This window comes from Cryptomeria japonica, chromosome 8, assembly GCF_030272615.1.
Source record: "Cryptomeria japonica chromosome 8, Sugi_1.0, whole genome shotgun sequence".
NCBI classification, from domain to species: Eukaryota; Viridiplantae; Streptophyta; class Pinopsida; order Cupressales; family Cupressaceae; genus Cryptomeria; species Cryptomeria japonica.
This window is the reverse complement of record NC_081412.1, coordinates 194,294,006-194,318,255: the sequence shown is the minus strand read 5'-3', so window position 1 is coordinate 194,318,255 and position 24,250 is coordinate 194,294,006.

Below are 24,250 nucleotides of genomic sequence, written 5' to 3'. Positions count from 1 at the left end.
ATTGCAATAAGAACAGTTCACCACAAGAATTAATGCATAAGCATGAGCCAGGTTGGGCCCCAGAGTGGGTCCGACTAAAAAAAAATTCGTTTTCAAGCTACTGGCCTCTGGAATATCTTCACGGACCTCAAACATACCTCTGGGAACGATCGGCATCATTTTCAGATCATCCGACTGAATTTTGCAACCTCCAGGCGATTACGCCATAATTTTCGCATTTAATCACGAAGACGTAATTTTCAAACCGGTCAAAACACCTTTCTGGAGCTCGCCATCTGACAGGCGTGTACTCTAATATACAAGGATGACTTCTACCAAACGGTTTCTCAAGACAAGTCCCGACTGAAGAGATATTAATTTCTGAAAATGGCAAACTGGCTTTGTTGGCACTACGGACCAGACGAAGTCAATGTCCTGGCAACACATGACACCTTTCCCAAAAATACCAAATGACCTCCGTAGGCCCTCAAATTTGAAACACAGGTACCTTGAAGTACATATTAAAACTTGGAAATCTCAGTTTGATCACAAGACTGACAAGATGCAAATGTTCACTCACCAAAACGGCTACATTAACTGATATAACACTGGAGTGCGAATAACTGAATTTGATGGAAAAATGAGCTCTTTTGAAAACCGATCAAACGGATTGGTAGAGCCTTGAAATTTGAAATGTGGCTCATCATTTATACCAACATTAGCCTGAAAAAAACATTCTGGCATGACGCTTACTAAGGCAACTTTTACACTTGTGCGAAACAAAGCTCCGACTAGCAGTCGAAACAGGGACTTGCCAAAACATAGAAACTGCAAATGGATTTGTGAAGACCTGAAATTTTGGAGGATGACTCATGTTAATGCATATAATTGAGTCCATTTTGAATTTCTCCATGATGATCAATAGGGCAAAAGATGTAATTGCTCAAAGAAGGCTACTCGATAAAATCTGCATTTGTGCCTAAAATGCACTTCCAGCTCACCCCTCAAAATGGGTACCTCATAAACTTATCCAAACTGAAAACTGAAAGTTGCACATCACTTCATAGGCCAAATGAAAGGTGTGGGACATGAATCCCAAGCCTTACCCTCTGAAAATCAACTGGCTCCATTTTACCCCCTTTCTAACTAGGCCATTCAAACTGACTTATTTAGGAAATGCAAAGCAAAAATTTGAATTGGGCCTCAAAAATTGACTCAATTTTAACAAGTCCCAACAGTGGCTCTAACTTGGGATGGTTGATTACAAGATAAACACAAGAATTCAAAATCTATGGTTAAGCAGACCACCCAAAAAATAGATCATTCTCTTCTCTCCCTTTCTCTTCTCAAAAACTAAGGGCTCCTTATTCTACCCAAACAGTAGGGCACTTTATTGAAAACCACACAACTGAAGCAAAGAGACTGTACAAAAAATACAACCTATAAATGGCCCCAGGACATCAAAACTAAAATCAATTCTTACCTCTATCAAACACTTGATTTTCATTTCCACTAACCGGAAGTAAGTTGAGATCATCATTCCAATCTGTCTGATCAAAAACACTTCTATTTCTAGTCAGCTAATCACATAAAACATAATCAGCAGCATGTTCATAATCATGATATCTCTGAAAATCAAACACATGCTGAAAGGACTGATCACTAGGTGACATAAGAGTGCCATACTCTTTACCATTTTTTCCCAGCTGAAATGAAAAGTAGTCTAACTCATTCTGAAAGTTGAAAACATCAAGCGCATCTATATTACTAGTTTGCTCAAATGATGAACACTCCTCCACAATGATGGCTTGCAAACTAGAGAGGAAAACTTCCTCATAACATGACTGTACTTCCACTTGCTGATCACATTTCCTATCAACACTTTGCACACATGAAAATACATGATTGTCACTTGTCAATGGTTCATTTCCCACTTGTAAATCTGAGAAAACTACTTCAAAACTGTCATTCTTTTTAATAGCAAGATCCACATAATGCATACCAAAATCTGAGTTCATATCAACATATGAATCTACATTATCACACCTATCAAGCGTATATGCATCTTCATCTTGTCCATCACTCAAATCAAACATAGGGAAATAATCAATAGCATATGTATCATACTTCACACCCTCAAAAACACCATCAATATCTAAACAAGTATTGGTTGGGCATGAGAGATTGGGCACATTTTTGGACGCATACCTCTGAAAATCAGCAGCTAGGAGCTCTAAAATTTGTTCACTACTTAGTGAACCTTCTTCATTTCCATTTTTCTTCGCTTCATCCTCTGAGCTGTAAACATTGTCCCAATCTGATAAAGGTATTAAATCAGCAGTGCTCATGTCTCTATGCACATTTATTTCATCATTACAACAACTCGCATCCGCATCATAACCTTTATCATGCTGCTCATAAAGTGTTGCTATATGTTGCAACATTGTCTCATAACTTTGGTTGCAAATATTTTGTGGATTGAACTTAACTACAAGGTGATCCATATCATTAAAATCTGAAACCTCAATGGGCTCATGATTACTCGAACAATTACTTGTGTTCTCACAAATTTGTTCTTGCTCTGAATACACATCTAAATTGTCATGCTGAGAATAAGAATCACCTTCAGCATCATATGAGGCATATCCACTCACGGATTCATCTCCCTCACTGTCCTCAATCTTGTGTACATTTTCAGATTTAATTGCTTCAATCTCATCTATCCATTCTTTAATACATGCAACACTCTCTTCTCTCAAGGCAGTAGACCAATTAATTGAGTCAGGCTCATCAAGCTCTAAAAATAATTAAATCAAAACAAACTCATGGGGTCTAGCATCAGTTGGGAACTCATTTAATGCAGCTATGAATCTTTTATAAAAAATACATGATGACTCTTCCTCCTTTCTTTTCCCTATTTTCTTTCTTAAAAACCAGATGAATTTCTCTCAAATCTTTTGAAGACATACTGCAATCTCTTTATCAATCTCTTTCAGATTTGACAAAGGATTTGGAGATCTAGGAACTACATCTAGATCCATTGGGTTTAAAACATCTACTGAACCACTATCATAACCATGCATCTCAGTGTTTTACAAATTCTTTTCAAAATACAAGCAGTCACTACTTTTCAGAATCATACACACTTCTCATCATATCTCTGACTGAAAACTTATTTCAATGAAGTATGTAAATTGTAAATTTCTTTTCCTTTCAATGGTGACCTTTTCACCTTATAAGGAACATATAATTTCATAGATACTTTGAGGAATACCTGGTAAAATCAATGCTATTGCTGTTCACTTCATTTTCCCTTTCACTGAGACCTTCAATCTCAAAACTCCAAGCCTCCATTACCTCTTCGCTGCAAGCTCACCAAATCCTTTAATTTTTTTACAATAGTGCACACTGGTGCAGAGATCTTTCAGAGTCGGCACTCACTGTTGTGAGAATTTATAAAATCATTACAGAACATGAACAGATCTGGACTTACACAAAGATAAAGAGATAGCAGACTTTCAACACTTGGATAGGAATTAACTCTCATGACATAGAGAAGACATTCCTGACTTCATACAACACTACCAGGTATATAACAATAGATCTGAAAACACTTTCAAATTTACAATACTTTTATGACTCTTTCCTCAAATGGATATGGCCAGACTCATGGATTTGACTTGATAAAATTCTTACATCTCTGTCCCTAGCAGAGTCGCCATTTTTGTTGTTCACCAAAAGTGATAACCCAAATATACCTGCAAATCTATCTATGAGATAGCCAATCTCAATCAATGAAACACCTCAGGGCTTGGACAACATGACAAGGATATGAATCCTTCTACTCTTTAGGCTCTACAAAACCTAGGCGAGTATACCTTTGATGCATTTAATCAGACCTATTACACACAAGACTGCATCAATCAAAAGCGGATGGATCTCAAAAGGTTCAAAAACTAAGAGGTAACTGCAGATGGGCTAGATCCACACTTGCAACTCAACATTTTTGAATCATGAGATAGAGGGACACTTCCACATAACATAAAATATAAAAAGATATTCTGATTTTTTATTTTTAAATGGTGTTCTGACAACCTTTCAATATTACAAGAGACCAGTGCCTTATCCAGGCCACAGAGTCATGCATAAAACTGGATGAGAAATCTCAGATGCAAGTTCTTTTCAACATTAAATTTTCATGTATAAATGCCTTACATTAATACAATCCTCTGCTCTGTCACAAAACCATACTTATATGTATATATATCCAATATGCATTCAAAATCACTAATGCTGGGTTTTAGGATTTAAATCCTTCCTTGAAGAATACCCAAAAGACAAACATTACACTCTTAGAGGAATCTAAATGAGACAACTTAAATTATCCTTGATAATATGAAATTATATGAGTCTGAGTACATTTTGGAGACAATTTCATGGAAACTCACACATTCCTTGCATATGTGTGAACCTGCAAACTGAAACTAAACCTACAATAAAGACAACACTGAAAACATAGAAGAACACACTGTTATTTGCATTGATAAAAACATGCCATCACTGGAACCTGCAATTTTGGATTTCTCCCTTGGAGAAAATCTATCAAAAACTAGAACCATTACAACTGAGAAGAATTGGGAATAAGAAGGAGAGGGAACCATATCAAATCTGCAACTGAATTGCCAAGTGTCTCCTCTCTAACTGAATTTCAATCTCGACCAAAATTCTTCCAAAATATCTGATCTTTGCCAAAATTAACTTAATAATCAGATTTCTCATTTTGAGAGCTTTCCGAAAATATATAAAACTTCATACTTTGGCCAAAAATTGAGCCCTGGGCGAATTAATCTCCATTTTGTGCTCAATCATTTAAATTTTTCAAAATTTAATATAGTTTGAACTATACCATTTATGGATTTTAATTTTGATTTTTGCCTCCATTTGGTCCTGACGCTTTGCCATGTGGCAGGATCTAATTGGCTGATGGGGTCCACTGGGTGCCACCTGGGACAACACCTCATCACCGCCACATGTTCGCTTGCTCATCCATCACTTGGCCGCCACATGTACACCACCTTAGCACCACATCATTGCCACTTAGGTGACACCTCACCGTGCCCACCTGCTGGACATCTAACCGTACCCGCCACCTGTGCACCACCTGGCTTTCACCATTTTGCAGGCTCTAACTTTCGTGCATCTTTAGCCTGCGAAATCATGCGGGCCGTCGATCTTGATCTAACATGCTCACTAGTTAACCTGCTGCATTTTCGCCATTTTCCTTTAGCCATTTTGCAGGGTTTAACATTCGAGCATCTCGCCTTCGCAAAACTGCGCGCACCGTTGATCCATCTTGAACCTGCTCACTCGTTAACCTGACCTTTCTCTACAAAATTCTGTCAGTCTGCCTCAAGAAGTGTGCCCATGTGGGGTCCACCTAGGCATCACTCAGTCACCTCTCGCCTCGGGATTCGTGCTCGCGCGTGGGCCCACCTTATGCACCCATAGGCACCATCCGTCAAAATCCTTTATGGCTTTGACATATTACTACTGTAAGGTTTTCAATATAAATATCAAAAAATGCTTTCGCCCAGCCAATGTGGGATAAACCGTTTTCCTGAGAAAGCATTTTCTGAAGCTTGGTATGAGCTTTAATGGCCATTTTATTCATTTGCATGAGGTTTGATGGCTTTCTGAAGCATGCAGGGGAGGATACTATTACACTTTGCATTATTGTATATGCTATGAAATTTGTATTGCCTACTCTAAACATCACCGCCAGCAAGGAAATGGAAAGGCACGTGAGGGAGGATGATTTGGAAGGTTTACTTTGCTGAGCATTGCATTTGCTTGAAAGTTTCCATGTTGTTTAACTCACATAGAGGGAGAGCACATAATGGAGGATGTTGCTACTGCTCAGAACTTTGCATTACAAATGCCCCTTTCCAGCTACCACGCTGGCATTAATTTGTCTCTGTTTGCATTTTCTCAAAACTCCAGCGCTGCTCCTCCACCATTTAATTTGCTTGAAGGTTTCCATAACTTTCCTTTTACCAGCCACACTGGAAGACATCGCTGGCATTGCACCTGCCAAAAGATTTGCTTGAAAGTTTTGTTTTTTTTGTTTTACCAGTAATAACTCATGGTAGGCAAGGAAATTGCTAAGGGATTTGTTTGAAGGTATAAAGTGCCTACCACATTATCAAACACCATGTACACAGTAGGTTTAAAGATTTTAAAAGTCTCCCAAACACCATGCAAGCTCAACACACAACAGGGGAAAATTGGATTAATTTGAAATTTTCACTGGCCTTCAATCTTCAACTCAGAGAGGAGGATCTGGCAAAGTCATGTGAAGTGTAGGATTTGATTGTTGTTTGCATCTACACTTTGCATTTGCTGGAGCTTTAAAATGCACTTCCCAAACTTCGATGCCACACTCCAGTAGCAAGGACTTGGCATATATCTTGGAATTTGAACTCAAAACTGCCACATTACATTAGCTTGGAAATTTTAGAGACTTCTATCTATTTCACCTTTGCTTTGGAGCTACTGTGTTTGCTTAATGGTTTTCACATTATTTTCTATAAAGTTGACTGCACATAATTGGCTGAATGCCTCCAAGCCATGAAATATGCATTACTCCAAGTTTATAAAAAACTTTGGTTCCAAAATATTTCTCCATTTCCTTCTAACCTCTCCAAAAGAGATTTTGTATACTTATACATATCTGTCCCTGGGAGATTTCATGTCATTGCAATAAGAACAGTTCACCACAAGAATTAATGCATAAGCATGAGCTAGGTTGGGCCCCAAAGTGGGTCTAACTAAAAAAAATTTTGTTTTCAAGCTACTGGCCTCTGGAATATCTTCACGGACCTCAAACATACCTCTGGGAATGATCAACATCATTTTCGGATCATTCGACTGAATTTTGCAACCTCGAGGTGATTACGCCACAATTTTCGCATTTAATCATGAAGACGTAATTTTCAAACCAGTCAAAACACCTTTCTGGAGCTCGCCATCTGACAGGCGTGTAGTCTGATATACAAGGATGACTTCTACCAAACGGCTTCTCAAGACATGTCCCGAGCAAAGAGATATTAATTTCTGAAAATAACAAATTGGCTTTGTCGGCACTGCAGACCAGATGAAGTCAATGTCCTGGCAACACATGACACCTTTCCCAAAAATACCAAACGACCTCTGTAGGTCCTCAAATTTGAAACATAGGTACCTTGAAGTACATATTAAAACATGGAAATCTCAGTTTGATCACAAGACTGATAGGATGCAAATGGTGCACTCACCAAAACGGCTACTTTAACTGGTATAACACTAGAGTGCGGATAACTGACTTTGATGGCAAAATGAGCTCTTTTGAAAACCGATCAAACGGATTGGTAGAGCCTTGAAATTTGAAACGTGGCTCATCATTTATACCAAAATTATCCTGGAACAAACATTCTGACATGACGCTTACTGAGGCAACTTTTACACTTGTGCGAAACAGGGCTCCGACTAGCTGTCGAAACAGGGACTTGCCAAAACATAGAAACTGCAAATGGATTCGTCAAGACCTGAAATTTTGCAGGCTGACTCACATTAATTCATACAATTGAATCCATTTTTAATTTCTCCATGATGATCAATAGGGCAAAAGATGTAATCACTCAAAGAAGGCTACTCAATAAAATCTGCATTTGTGCCTAAAATGCACTTCCAGCTCACCCCTCAAAATGGGTACCTCATTAACTTATCCAAACTGAAATCTGAAAGTTGCACATCACTTCATAGGCCAAATGAAAGGTGTGGGACATGAATCTCGAGCCTTACCCTCTGAAAATCAACTGGCTCCATTTTACCCCCTTGCTAACTAGGCCATTCAAACTGACTTATTTAGGAAATGGAAAGCAAAAATTTGAATTGGGCCTCAAAACTTGACTCAATTTTAATGAGTCCCAACACCCATCTGAAGTTAACTTTCAAGTCAAACCTGATTTGACCACTTCAAAGACTCTCTACCCAAGGAAAATTTAGAACCACATTCAAATGTTTGAAAAAGCTATGGTTGAAACAACTCCCTCCAATAGACAAGTCAAAAATCAAGACATAAACCATTACATGTGTCAAGTGACACAATAAAATACATTACAAAATTACACATGAAATTTGTCTCTTGTTGGATTTACACAAATTAATAAATTTAATTTAATGCACATGCAACATTTACTTTCACAAATAAAATACGATACATACGAGGTGTTGTCTCTCCAAATAGACAACCCCTGGCTTTATGAACGTACATAGGTGTAGGTTTGGTTCTCCATAATGTTTCCATGTTCACATGGATAATTTTCCTGTGCATCTCAATTACAAATTAGTAATTCCAAATAACCTCATATAATATTAAACACATGAATAAGAATACACATCAAACACTCTGCATACAATTTACCTTTAAACAAATCAATATATCTTATATCTAGATAAATCCACATAAGCAATTATCATAATCCTCATAATTTTGACCCATACATAAGACATGCATCTTATTTCTATCATTATAGTAAAGTCCTGCAAATCCAATAATGACATACATCATCTCAAAGTTATCCTATTCTACAATCGTATAAAGTTATGTATCCATAACACATCAAAATGTACACCTCAAGGTGAAATTATTCCGTAACCTGGTTCAATTACTTTTCTCACCAATCTATCCGTCTAACATAGCCCATCCTATTGAATTATAGCATTTATTAGTAAGGTCAACCATGGTCAACTGAGTTAACTAGAGCTTGATCGGGGAGGGGCTCTATAGAGTCCATGTGTACAAATGCCAAACCTTCCTTCTCCTTCATTTTCCTGGACATCATCTCAACCGATTTTCCAAAGAGGAAAACTCATCACTTCTTGTTCTTCCTCTTTTATCTTAGTATCTCACCATGCCTTCTCTTGATGATCAAGTGCACATCTTTGGTTTCACATGCTATATGCTTCCTCATGTTTCACTTTGGTCATCTGGTATATGCCTTCAACCACCTACCTTATATTTCTTGACACACCTATCCCAGAGAGTTATAATGTATTCCATGCATGTTGGGAGATAAGATCAGTTTTATCACTTATCGGTGGGAGTATGTGGACTAAAGCACTTAACCTGCCAACACTTGATGGGAGTGGATCCTTGTCACCTACCCATTTTGCTTCGAGCATTGCACTAATATGACTTTACTGAAATTGAGCAAACACAACTTCAAACAAACATATGATCCAGTAACCTTCCCATATTTCTTCCGTGCAATATGAGGTAGCACACTTTTTGTCATTATTCTCTTCATCTTGTGACAAAATCTTTATCTGATGGGAGTCTTGTTGAATGCCATCAATCAAACTGCATACCAGTTGTTTGCCCTTCTTCATTGGTTAAGCCTTGCTTTCTTACTGGTCACATGCTTACCGGTTGGAAACAACACACTATCAACACATCACTCACCGGTTGACATTCCATATAGGTCTCCAGTAATAGCTCTCTGGTCAACATTCCATACTTACCGATGACATGCTATACTGGTTGATATCAATGACAATATAATGCCAACTAATGGGATGGAAGGTTATGTCTGCATTATCAGTGGAAGGATTATGTGCGAATAAAGTCATATCATTCAAGTGAAGGTTGGAAAGATTTTGTATTGCAAAGAAGACATCAGTGCTTAACTAGAACTATATCAAGCATTATTAGATTCTACTTTGATAGTACATTTCTTTTCGGATTGTAGTCCGATGTTTATGTAAGTCAGTGAGACTTCCCTTTGTGATGAGCAATGCCCTCTAGGATTTTGGCCTTTCTAGAAGTACATACCCCATTGTTATTATTCATAGTATTACTACGGAGTATTCATCTAATTGTGGGTAAGGTTTCCCACCATGGGTTTTCCATTTCCAGGTTTTACACGTCAAAATATAGGTATATGTGTGTTGTCAATTGACACTCAATTGGTTGGTTTCAATATGCTATCATTGATGGAAACATGGCAACATGTTCTAGCTTTATATTTTGGATTAGTTGTGTACCAGCAGACACTTCACCGGTACCAGAACCGGCACCGATAGGTTGGAAGGAATTCTTTGGTTACCGCCATTATAGGCCGACATGGTTCAAAATCAAGTTATCGATATTGGAGGCCAACATCATTTGGGAGATCTGACATTGGAAATTGTTTTTGATATTCATATGTTTACGTTATTTATCCAACATGTGTATTCATATTGTAATTATCTTTGTAAGCTGACATAAGGCATGATGGATTGTAAAGGGTTATATAGGCCAGTTGATTGTATTTATGATGTTAAAACAATCTAAAACATCATGATCTCATCATTGTCTGACTCGGTAATAGTTGCCCATTGAATACCTTATTCATCCCCTTATTCATCATATTCTTTCCTGTGTCTTTTACCAACATCTATATACTCCTCAAATCATTCTTCTTATGATATGACAACATCATACTGAATTAGAAAATCAATTTCTTGACATCAATGACAAAATAATAATATCAAGACAGTAAACATCTTTAATCGGTTATATCCATAATCATCAACAACCTTCTCAATATCCTTATGAAATGCCAACAATCTTTCATTGTCTGTTATAATGCAATATTGCCAACAATCTCTCCCTTTGGCATTGATGGAAAAACTAATTGATTTGACCTTAAAAGATTTGGATTTCTATGATTCTGAAATGCTGAAATGCTCTCCCCCATACATAGACTTCTGCTATTTTCAGTCTTCTTTCCAATCTGTAGTCTGCTCAGTTTTGTTTTAGTCTTCTCCCCTGATAGGTCTTCTTCCTCTATATTAGTCTTCTCCCCCTTTGTAGGTCTTCTCCCCCTTTGACAACAATGCCAAAAAGTAAAGAACTAAAACATAATTACTTTCTGTAAGAAGTGATTTCCTGCTGTTGTGTATCAACTGAGTGTCGGTCAGAGCATTTTGTCTTCAATTCATGTTCCCTATAATATTTCCTGTACACCTTTAGAAAACATCCTAAAGTGTATAAATCAGCATCAACTCCCAAAAGATATTCGATAGAGTCATCGGATTGATGCTTTCACCGAACTCGGCCAGTGACTAGAAGATACAGGTAGGACCCCTAACTTACTTCTGAGATATTCAAAAGTGTCCCTTGGTAGTGGCTTGGTGAAGTTATCTACTATTTGTTCCTTTGTTCTAACATACTCCAACACCACTTTCTTCTCTTGAGCTTCTTCTTTAAGATAATGATATTTGATAGATATGTGCTTTGTCTTAGAGTGCATAACATGATTCTTTGAAATATTAATGGCACTAGTATTGTCACAGAATATAGTTATTGGCTCCGTAACTTTCTCATTTATACCTTCCAACAGTTGTTTGATCCATGCAATGTTGGTACAATTCAGTGCTACAACAATGTATTCAACTTTTGTTGTTGACTGTGAAACACATCCTTGTTTCTTGCTAAGCCAACTCACTAGTCTTTCTCCTAAAAATAAAGCTCCTCCACTTGTGCTTTGTCTATCATCAATGTTGCCTGCCCAATCAGCATCAGTATAAACTTTTAAATCAAAATCATTTCCTTTCTGATATACTAAGCCATAATCCTCAGTGCCTTTCAAGTATCTAAAAATTCCTTTGATTGTTGTCATGTGTGTTTCCTTAGGATCTGTAGAGAATCTTGCAACTATACCTACTGCATGTGCTATGTCTGGTCTGCTGTGAAAAACATATTGTAGCTTTCCAATCATGGATCAGTAAAGTGTCTCATCAATAGATGTAGATTCATCATTCTTTGACAATTTACAGTTGGTAGTCATAGGAGTACTTACTAGTTTTGAATCCTCCATTCCAAATTTCTTCAAGATTTCCTTTATGTACTTGGATTGAGTAATGAAAATCTCATTTTTCATTTGCAGTATCTTTAAACCTATAAAATACTTTATCTCGCCGATTAATGACATCTCAAATTCTTTGCTCATTTAATTTCCAAAGTTTTTGCATAGAGAGTCATTGCCACAAAATATAATATCATCAACAAATATGGCTGAGATCAGTATTCCATTTTCATCATTCTTCATGTACATGTTGCTATTCTCACTTGTCCTTATAAAACCAATCTTAATCAAATAAGAGTGCAATCTTTCATACCATGCTCTAGGTGCTTGTTTCAAACCATATAAAGCTTTGTTCAATTTACATACTTGATCTTTATTATTGTCTTCAACAAATCCTTCAGGTTGTTCAATGAAAACTTCTTCTTCTAATATTCCAATCAGAAATGTAGATTTGACATCCATTTGATATACCTTGAAGTTCTTGAAAGTAGCATAGGCCAACAATGTTCTTACTCCTTCAAGTCTAGCAATAGGTGCAAAAGTTTCACCATAATAAATTCCTTCTTCTTGAGCATAACCTTTGCAAACTAGTCTTGCTTTGTTTCAAATGACCTCTCCTTTTTCATTTAGCTTGTTTCTGAAAATCCACTTTGTACCGATTACATTTTTATCCTTAGGTCTTGGGATTAGTGTCCATGTGTCATTCTTCTTGATTTGATCAATCTTTTCTGCCATAGCATTTATCCAATATTCACTGTTAAATGCCTCTTTCACTATTCTTGGTTCAAATTCAGATATCAAACATATGTTTTGTCTTAGTTTGTTCCTTGTCATCACTAGATCATCCTTATCTCCTATAATCTGACTTGGTGCATGATGTCTTCTGACATACTTGGCTAATATAGGTTTGGTAGGAACTGTATGATCTTCTTCATCACTCAGTAACTAGATATTCTCTTCATTTTCTTCAACAGTCTTCTCGGTAAGACTTCTCAGTTGAACATAGACAAATTCATCATAGTCTTCTAGTTCCTTGGAATTTCCTTCATCATTTCTTTCTGCAAATTCATCAATTTTCACATTTGCGCTTTCTACTATTTTGTTAGATGATTTGATCAGACATTTAAATGCTTTGCTTCTAGAAGAATAACCTAGAAATGTTCCTTCTTCACTTTTCTGATCAAACTTGTCATCTCTATCATCTTTATGAACATAGCATCTACTTCCAAATATTTTAAAATAACTTACATTAGGTTTCTTATCATACCAAATTTCATATGGTGTCTTCAAAGTACCTTTCTTCAATTGAACTCGGTTCAAGGTGTAAACTGCTGTGCTTATTGCTTCTCTCCAAAATGTTTGTGGCACCTTCTTTTCAATCATCAGTGTTCTAGCACAATCCACAATAGATGTATTTCTTCTCTCAGCTATTCCATTCTATTGTGGAGTTCTCGGTGCAGAGACTTGTTTTTTAATACCATGATCATTGCAAAATAGGTTGAACTCATCAGATGTGAACTCTCCTCCTCTATCTGATCTAAGACATTTTAGTTGTCTTCCTGTTTCATTTTCAACTCTTGCCTTGTACCATTTAAACATTTGAAAAGCTTCTGATTTTTCCTTTAAAAATATTACTGACATCATCCTTGAATAGTCATCCACAAAGAATATGAAATATTTATCACCATAATAACTTTGAACTTTCATAGGACCACAAAGATCAGTGTGCACTAGATCTAAAATTCCCTTAGAAGTGTAAGACTTACTAGTAAAGCTTGATCTTGTCATCTTACCCATCTGGCATCCTTAGCACATAGCATTCTCAGTTTTTTCAAGACTCGATAGACCTCTTACTTGGTGCTTCTTGCTTATTTTGATCAAATTATCAAAATTTACATGACAAAACCTTTTATGTCATAACCAGGTATCATCAATCTTTGCATGCAAACACTTATTCTGAGTTGAGTCAAGGTGAAATGTGTTACCTTTTGTTTGTGTTCTGGTAGCAGCTAACTTTCCATTCTTGTCATGAACTTTGACAATTCCCTTCTGAAATTCTATTCGGTAACCTGTGTTGTTTAGCTGTGCTACACTCAACAAATTGTATTTCAAACCTTCAACCCAATAAACATCATTGCATCTTGCATTATCAAGAAGTGTTATAGATCCTTTACCTCTCACCAGACATGGTGCATCATTACCAAATCTAACATAGCCTCCATCATAATCTTCTAATGTAACAAACTTGTGTTTATCTCCTGCAATATGATGTGAGCATCCACTATCTATGATCCAAGAATCATTAGTGTTTATGTGAGATATTAGGGATTTTTCTTCATACCTTTCTTCATCTGATCCATCTTTGATAGCCACATAAACTACTTCTTCTGTATCAGTCTCATCTGATTTATCATCATTGGATTCTTCATCAGCTATTAGGCATGTCTTTCTATTTCTTCTTCTGAAGTATCGATGTCCTTTGTAATGATTATCTTTTTGTCTGTCATCTCGGTAATCTCTCTTTTTAGTAAAATCTTTGTCAGGACAGTTAGAAGCCATATGTCCTATCTTATCACAATTGAAACATTTCAAAGGCAACTTTCCTTTTCTGCCATGTAGAGAAACTTGACTTGTTCAGCTTCCGTGCATCCCTCTTATACATCTTTCGATCTTTAACTCAAGTGCCTTTAAACTTTCCTTCCAGAGTCCAAAGCTCTGATACCAATTGATAGTTCTGATACTTAATATAAGTACAGATCCAATAACAAACAAGATGAGATGGGGGGGGAGTGAATCATACAAACTTAATCATCCATAAAAACATCAGATTCAACCTCGGTAACATATACTTCAGTAATATAACCAAAACTGTTAAACATGCAAACTCAAAAGCATATAAACATCATAAACCTCATAACACTAGATTTAACTTGGAAATACAAATAGGGAAAAACCATTGTGGGATTTTGGACCCACTAAGAAATATACTCTTCTAGAGTATGCTCGGTTAAAAGCAAATCTTGTTAAAGATTACAAACACATTGCTAGATGTGACCCGGTTAAGGGATTTCCCTTAGATTTGTTAGGATTTTCACCTTGTTAGAAGTGACCTTGTTAAAGGATTTCAAACACTCAATCAGAATGTCACCTTGCTAGAGGGTTTTACATATAAGACTGTTAAGTCCACTCGGTTAACAGATTTTCTATCACTTTCACAAAATAATAGTAATAAAATCTATCTGCAATTTCACATCTAAAATGCTAAATCAGAATCCTATTTGTTCAATACAATCTAGACATAGAACTAATCTTGTCTATCTATTGGGCTTCTATACTCTGTTATTCTAACAAGTCTTCAAGCTTCTGTGCTTAGTAATCACTATGTAGCATCCCTGTGCATACACTTGCTCGCATACATTGTTTATCAATAGTTTCCTATTTATAAACAATTAGGTAACTGCTTAATCTCCTTGATCACATATCCCATGATCAATCATAGCCATCAAATCTTCAATCTTGTCTAGGTTCAATGCATCTTTTCATCTGAAAATGTTTTACCCCACCTTGGAACTTGCATATTAGTCTTGGAGCTTGTGCCAAGGTATTGCGGTTCAATCTGAGTTGTAGATCTTCATGCCAACTTTCCTTTGCCTTAGATTCGTTAACAAACTTCATTCATGACTCACCAATCATTTAATCAGTTCTAGCTCATCAGCTTCTTTCATTAAATAACGCATGCAAACATTTAATGCATTATGTTATAGCTTGGTTACAACTCGGTAACAACTCAGTAAATACTAAACTTCACTCGATAGACATTCTGTCTTCATTAACTGATAGCGATAACCTTATGGTTTACCAACTAGGTTCCTTAGGGTTTACCGACTAGGTTCTTTGCTTGATAACATAGTATAGTATTGACCTTTACAATTTACAACATATTTATGATGTTAAAACAATCTAAAACATCATGATCTCATCATTGTCTGACTCAGTAATAGTTTCCCATTGAATACCTTATTCATCCCCTTATTCATCATATTCTTTCCTGTGTCTTTTACCGACATCTATATACTCTTCAAATCATTCTTCTCATGATATGGCAACATCATACTGAATTAGAAAATCAATTTCTTTACATCAATGACAAAATAATAATATCAAGACAGTAAACATCTTTAATCAATTATATCCATAATCATCAACAACCTTCTCAATATCCTTATGAAATGCCAACAATCTTTCATTGTCTGTTATAATGCAATATTGCCAACAAACCTTACAATCATGTGATACTAGTAGGAACTGGGACCGACAAAGTCTACACCGAAAAGGATGTATACTGGCACCCTGGCCGACAACAATTTTGTATAAACATATTTTGTAATTAATTGTAAAATCTTTGTAAGACAACATGGAGGATTTTAATATGACTCATATATGTATGAGATCATTGTAGATCATTTAGGTAATGATATAATGCAAAATATGAATAGAAGGTAGCAGACCTAATATGCAAATTATTGGTTAAGGGTTTATGTATGTGGCAGGGCTTAAACTGGTACTGAATCTGGCATAGCAGATGCTAATCTAAAGCAGTACAAGACATTGGATTTGTATAATCCATTTTTGTAAGTCAATGTGACTTCCTTTGTAATTGAGTGGTGAGCTCTAGGCACTTGGCCTTCCTACATGTGCAGGCCCCTATTGTAAGTAGTAATATTCACTTATTGGCCAGTAAGCGAATATTGTGGGTCACAAATCCCACCGAGGTTTTTCCCACACTGGGTTTCCTCACTAAAATATTATGTTATGGTGTGCTTTTCATGTTGTGGTTGTTATTCTTATTTGCTGCATTATTTCTGGTTTATTGATACACAGTTTTAGTATGCTTTTCATGTTATAAGTTAAAGAAAATTATTATACCGGTTAGATATTGATTCACCCCCACCCCCTCTTAGTATCTTTGGGAATCCTAACACTTATTTCAGGTCTATATGTACTAGTATACTAGTTATTGAATGCATGTTTTAATAAGGTTAAAATTGATCATTCCGATAGAACACTGATTCACCCCCCCTCTAAGTGTTCTTGGATTCCAATAATTGGTATTAGAGTTTTGTGCCTTAGAGGAAGTTTAACAACTTGAGGAAGATCCTGAATCTGGAATCCATGGATATGAGTTTGGAGAAGAAACTTGAGGTGGCACTTGAAGAATTATAAGTTACAAGATGAATTGAATTTTTCTCAAGAATTCATTCTTTTCCTATAGGAGAGGCTGTTATCTGTTCAAGCTAGGAGGAAGGAACTTTTGTAGACTAAGGATAATGATGAGAAAGATGCCCTTAATGAGAGATGTCTAAAGCCAAGTCAAGAGAATATGGTTATGAGGAATTAAATGCAAGCTATAACTATGAGGATGTCTAAAGAGATTGAGGACCAGAAGAAAAAGGAAGAAAATCTTGTTTTATCTCTAAAAAATAAATTTGAAGAATGTGGCAGGTTGGTTCATGAAAATGATATGTTAAGAACTGGTTTAATGCAATCCTAGAGTAATGAAAAAGAGCTTGAGAGACAAATGATAATTCTGAGAGATGATCTGACTATTGCAAGTGAGTATAAAGAAAAATTCAAGATTAGTTCAACACAACTAGATGAGTTATTGAAAAGACAAAGAAAGAATGGAGATTCTAGTGGACTTGGATTTGAACAAGGACAGAGTTCTGGTACTACAAATGAAGATCAAAACCATAAGGGACTGATAAGATAGTTTAATACTTATAAATCTAATGGTAGATGCATTTTTTGTAATAAATTTGGTCACATGGCTAGGCAATGTATAAATAGAGCAAATCATAACCCTGATTTTGCTCCTGATCAATGTTCTAAATGCAATAAGTATGGTCATAAGATAGAAGATTACAGGAATGAATGTTAAATGTTATGCATGTGGGAAATTTGGACATATGGCTAATCAATGCAGGTCAAGCACTTATAGTAGTTTTAGCAAAGTAATTCAAAAGAACAATGTTACATGATATGCATGAAATGAGGTTGGACATATTACTGAGTTCTATAGAAGTAGAAACCCATCGATTGGTAATGACAGATCAAATGAGAAAGGGAAAGAGAAGGTTAATGAAATCTAGCAAGATCATACCTAGAGATGGGTCAGGAAGTCATAAGAATAATCAGCAGATGGAAATGCTTTGGTTACTCAACTGGCAGAGGAGGTTGCTCCTGAACTAGTAGGAAGCTCATCCGGTAACTAAGGCAAATGCCTTAGGGGTAGCCAAAACTCATAAAGATGGTGCATATGCCTAGAGAAGAGGTTTTGGGAGATGTTCCAGACATTGGAGATGCTTATCTAGCATGGAGATGTTTAATCAAGATCTAGTATCTTCCACTAGAAGTCATTCATATCAATGATGGATTAGGGTTTCTTGGAGGTTAAAAGGATGAATTCACTTCATTTCTGATCACTTTATATTTAGAGCAATTCAAAGGAAGTCTAAGGTGATTCAATGCGATTGATATCATCTAGAGCAATTTTCTCCAGTGATCGGAAGAGTCCTTTAGGGTCTTTCACTGGCATCTATTCACAGGTATTTATCTTTCATCATGGAAGTGGGGTCATCATCTATACCTATGTTTATTGAAAATCCTACTGTAGTTGAGGTCAAGGACTGTCCAATGCTTATTTTCAAGAAATATCCGCATATTACTACCCTGGATGATTTGGTTGGCACATTTCCCATGTCCTGGAAGGAGTCATGTATGTTGAAGATGTTAGAGCTTACATTAACTATCATATTGAGGATTTAGGAATGAGTGACATTAAGAGCATGTACATGAGTGAGTTAATGGGATATTTTGGAAAGATTAAGCCCGAATACCAGCATATTGAGGATCTAGGGTTTACCGACATTCTGGATATTTTAGAATTTAAAGATGAAACTGTCGGGTATATTTTGAGTAGACTCCATGGAGAATTTATCTAGTTGGATAGACCATATAATATTTTGAAGGAGGCCATCAGAGCCATCACCGGTTTACCATAGGTTGGACAACGTCCTCAGAAGAAAGTTTCTAATGATCAGGTCAACAAGATCACCGCCGCAACATCGGACAAGAGATCAATGAGAATTAGTACTATCACCGAAAGAGATATCAGATTTGGAAGCATGGTCATTGGTTACAAAGTAACTCAATCAAACCGATTGAATTCTATTTCTAGCTCCTACATTTATGCAGCTCATAAAATGATGAGGGAGAATGAGAAGTTAGATCCATGTGGCTCGATGTTGGATGACTTGTTGATTAACCTAGGAAAGACGAAAGGAGAGAAGAAAGGAACATCTCGATATGGAAACCTAATTGTCTATTTAATGTTGTTTTTCATCGATGAGACTCCTAGTTTTGGGAAGAGACAATGGGCATTTGATATCTCGGTAGGGAGGCAACTAAAATAATCAATTGCTACATTGGGTAGTCTAAGAGATGACAAAGTGTGGGGTTACTTTAAGGCATTTCAAAAGGCTATGAATTCTAGGAAGAGAGTTCCAAAGCACATTGTTGAGAAGTACTCAACCGAGATATGCTTTGTGGTCAAGAAAGATGAAACTTTGATGGAAGTTGTAAGGTCCCAGAAGATTTGGATTGAGGAAATGGGCTATGAAGTTGATGCATAGATCCTAGATGCTTATGCACAAATACTAATTGATGCACCTGATGATTAAACTGTAAAAACCTTTGGTACTACTAAGTAGAAAAAGCAAGAGGTTGAAACTGAGTTCAACCGGAAGAAGATAGAGAAATAGGAGGGCAAGGCAAGTAAGTCTATTGAAAAGGTTTTGTTGTTCTCAATTTCCAATTGATTTATTTTCTCTACTGGAATTTTGGAACCTTTGTCGCTTATGGAGAGAAACAACATGAAATAGAAACAAAAGACAACATTCAACAAGATTTATACAAAAACCTTCTTCACTTCAAGCTTAAACTTAAGCTTAGGTGGGTATACCTCTTGGATTATATTATGCAATTAAAAATTTACAAAAGACTACTACCAGCTCCTGCAAACTCTACACCTTTAAACATAACTAGACTTAAAAGAAAGACTTGTATTCATTTTCATTGATCATCAAGAACATCATTAATCTCAACAAGCTATACTAGTGCCTTATTCAATCTTCAAAGTCACTCAGAATTGGGCAAGAATTGGCAGAAAAATTTCACATACATGCCATGATATTTATTTAACCAAATCTAAATATGCCTAACATATATAAACTCTCACCATATGCTAAATCCAGTCATCAAAATTCAAGTAAGAATCACTAATTACCAACAAAAACAGTTTAAGTATATCTAGTTTCCCTCCTTGAGGGAACAACCTAAACACATTCTCGTAAATTGCCTAGCAAATCATTCAATTAAACAATCCTACATCATTTAATCGAAATGGTAACCAATCATAAAGACATGAAGACAACAGGAATTAGACTTAAATGCTCTAGTTTGTATATTAATACTTTCCATCAAATTTTACACAACTCAAGAATGATTGTCCAGAAACTAGACAAAACCTCAATACATTTTGCTAGAGTTTGCCTACATAATTCTTGTGATAATTTCCTAAATAGTCCTTCTATCCATTTATAGAGATATAGATGCAACAAGCTTCAGGATTTCCTAGAAAATTTTGTTAAAACCATAATTCCCTCTCAAAAGAGGGTTACAATTCTTGCTAAACGAAACAGGAGGAAAACCAATTAGTTAACCAGCTAGATAAATGCAAAAAGACCTCTCAGTATTCATAGGTCATGTGTCAAGTGTCTTTAATTCCTCAAAAATTTGATTAGCCTAAAATAAGTCGTTACAAGAGCTAACCACTTCCAACTTTCTTAAGGTTTGTTACAATGATGCAGCATCAATTGACTATTCTTGAGCCTCTGCTTCTTGCATCACATTTTTATATTTACATTCTTTGAACACATCATCACTAGGTCAAGAGAAGCTAACAATTTTGTTCTTCAACTTATTTAATCATTTCCATGTATTCTTTAACTGCTTAACTTCAGTTTCCAAAAAACCATAATGTGACTTTATCTTTTCAATTTCCTCAATTGTTCGAATGAATAAATATGTATCATCTGAATTGCTAACATCATTTATCTATTGTGATAATTTATGGCGTAACTCACCAAGCCACACTTCTTCATCTTTTAACTAGCTGGCACTAACAAAACCCCCAAGAAATAATTCAAACTTCTAGTCAGCATACTCTTTTCTATACAGGTTTTCTTTTCTTTCTAGACCAACTCTTCCCTCTGCCAACCTAGACATACCTTTTACCAACTCACAACTTGATTTAATAGTGGCATCAACATCTTCCTCTTCATGGGATGAACACATAAGTTCCAAATCCACCTCCCTAGCCATCCATTTATTCAAAATTGGCTCCAGAATAGCCTTCTCCTCCTTTAAAGTAGTCAACATGCTCAAAACTCTTTTCATATATACATACATAATAGAAACCCCTACTATGTCAGCAAACTTCAAAATTGTGCCCCTGATCTTCTCCTCATATTTACTTGCAAACATGGCTTGAGCCTGCTTCAATTTTTCCATTTCATCCAAGATAGTCTCAGCAAATTGGAAACTGGAAGTCATAGGGGAAGGGGGAAACTCAATAATTGGAATAGTAGATGGAGGTTTGGCTAGAGAGGAGGAATCATCAAGGTAGAAGATTCACCTTTCTGATGTTGCCCTGCTATTTGATTTTTCAATTTTTCAATTGAACTATCATTTTGATCTATTTCAATTTTAGCTTCATTATAGATTTTTAGGATTAACTCCAACTTTACCTAGAGATCAACCTTTTCCTTGGCCTCTTTCTAAGCTACAACCATATTGAATTTTGCAGATTCCAAAATTGTACTAGCAGCCTCCACCACTCCCGTGTCCTTCACTCTCTTCACAATCATGCCTCTAGAATAGCTGGCTTTTGAGGAGTCTTTCCTCTTTTTGCTCTCATCCCTTCTCAATGACCACATGACTAAAGCAGCATGATCGTTACTATAGGTCACTCCCTCCAAGGGCTTTGTTTCCTTTCCTTACTACTTCTAGAATTAATGCATCTGCTATGTCCCATTCAGGGAGAATCAAAACTCCAACTTCTGCAATCATCTTCCTTCCTTGCTCTGGGGTAATGGTCTCAAATTATGTCAACATTTCTTGCTTTACATCTGCCTCAACTGCAGACATATCTTTGTGAGGACATTCATTTTTCTTCTTCTGACATCTTGCCTTGAATTGTGCTATATTTTTTGTCCAAACAAACTACAAAAAGCATCTACCAGAAACTCCTCACTGGCCTGCTTAATGACATGGTCCAGTTCTTTACCTATAAATTCCTCTACAATCAAGCCCACTTGGTCAATTGTTGGTTCCTCCAACATTCCTTCTTGCAACTCTTCATATGTGTAAGCAATTTCCCCAAGACTTCCTAATTGCAATAGTTGCTCTGCTATTGCTTCCTCATCTCCCACATGTATTGGGGATTGAGAAGGAGAATATAAAACCTCATTTGTCTGCACTTCCTTCCCTACCCTCTTCCTTTTAGGGGAATCTTGGACCTCAACCACATCTTCTATTGCCCTTTTTCCTTTTGAAGTAGAAGGCTCATCTCTTATCGATATTAGTACACTATATTTTGACCTTTTATGCATTACATATTCAGCTGGGGGAGTCACCTTGCAATAGACAAGCTTGGCTAAAACTAGTTTAGCCTTTTCAAGATTAGCTTTCATCACAACCTCTTTCTTCTCCTTCAAGGTTTGCATTAAATCCTCAAAATAAACTATCAAAAACTTGATATTTTCTTGAAAAGGATGAAAGCTAACCAAGGGATCATAACTGTTGTCAAAATGGTGAATGAAATCTAGGGTTTTCTTGAAGGCTATCCACTTTTCCTTCTTGACTTCTTATTGAACTCATTCCTTATTAAATCCTACACATTGGGCCCTCTTCTAAAACTGGTGGGCCTTACCTACACATCTGGCCCTCTTCTTAAACATATTTTTAAAGAAATCCTCAAGATTAGCAAAGCTCACCGCTACAGTAGATAACCTATATGGCTGAAAGAAATCATCAAAATGTGTCCAACCATCCTTGCTGATTACAAACTGATGTGCTAGGGTAACAGTTGGGAAAACTGTTCCCTTCCCCTTATTTGTCAATTCTGCTTCCTGTAGGCCTACAATTTGTCTTAGGACCTTAGCAATTCCTATCTTCAAAGGGACTTGATAGGGCAACAAATATGGAGTTCCTCTGAAACCATAAACTCTGAACAAGGTGGAGACTGGGTACAAATATATATCACCCTAGTTGTGTACAATTTTGATGTCTTCAGAAAATTCTTTAGGCCTAAGGAATTCAAGGAGAGCTTTAGGAATCCTAGGGTTTTGTGGGCACAAAAGGATTGTAAGCCTAGATGAAAAACATCTATCATACTTTAAGTAACTTGTGTCTTTTCTATCCCAAGACAAAATTATCCTCCATAACTAAACATGCATCTCCTCTCCATCCTTTTCCTTGAGCAATTCCATTTCATTAGCAAAATATTCAACACCTTTGAATTAAAACATGTGCATGAGGAGAGAATACCATCCAAAAGGTCTATCCACCTTAGAATTATTTATCCCTATTAGTCCCTCATGAATGGCATCAGTGAGATAAGGTGCAACATCAAAAGTCACTACTAGAGATGGTTTTAAAATCTGTGCTATCATGAGCATATAGTGGGTTGGCATGGTAGCTTCTGCATCTTCCCCAAGAATCAGACATAAGGACCAATACATTCCCTTAGCCCTCAAAGTAAATAAATTTAAGGAGAAAGGTTCCATGGTGCTCGGGCCTACTATTGTCAGTCCTCCTATTTTGGCAAAAAATTCTTTCAAGGGGCCATTTCTGAGGTGATCTCTCTGTGCCTCATAGACCTTCGCTAGCATTTCAAAATTGATAGGCTCCAAATAATTTGACACCTCACTGAGTCATAAAACTCTCCTGAACTCATCATCATTTATTTCAATTAGAGACCCACCATTTACATTCCTCATAGTCCTAGTATTGGGATCATAATTGTTTGCAGTTTGGATTAACAGGTCTGCATCCATGAAAACCCCAGGGACTATAAGCTTCCCAACATCTAGCTCCCATATGCTATTAATTGGAGCAGGGCAATTTCACTGGCTGAACCCCACTTTCAAGAGTCCCAAGCCTACCATTCCTATCTGGGCATCTCTCAACCAGTTCCCTTTATCATATAGACCATCGTCAATTCTCAAGCGGGGAGACTTACACACCAATTCCTTTATTTTAGC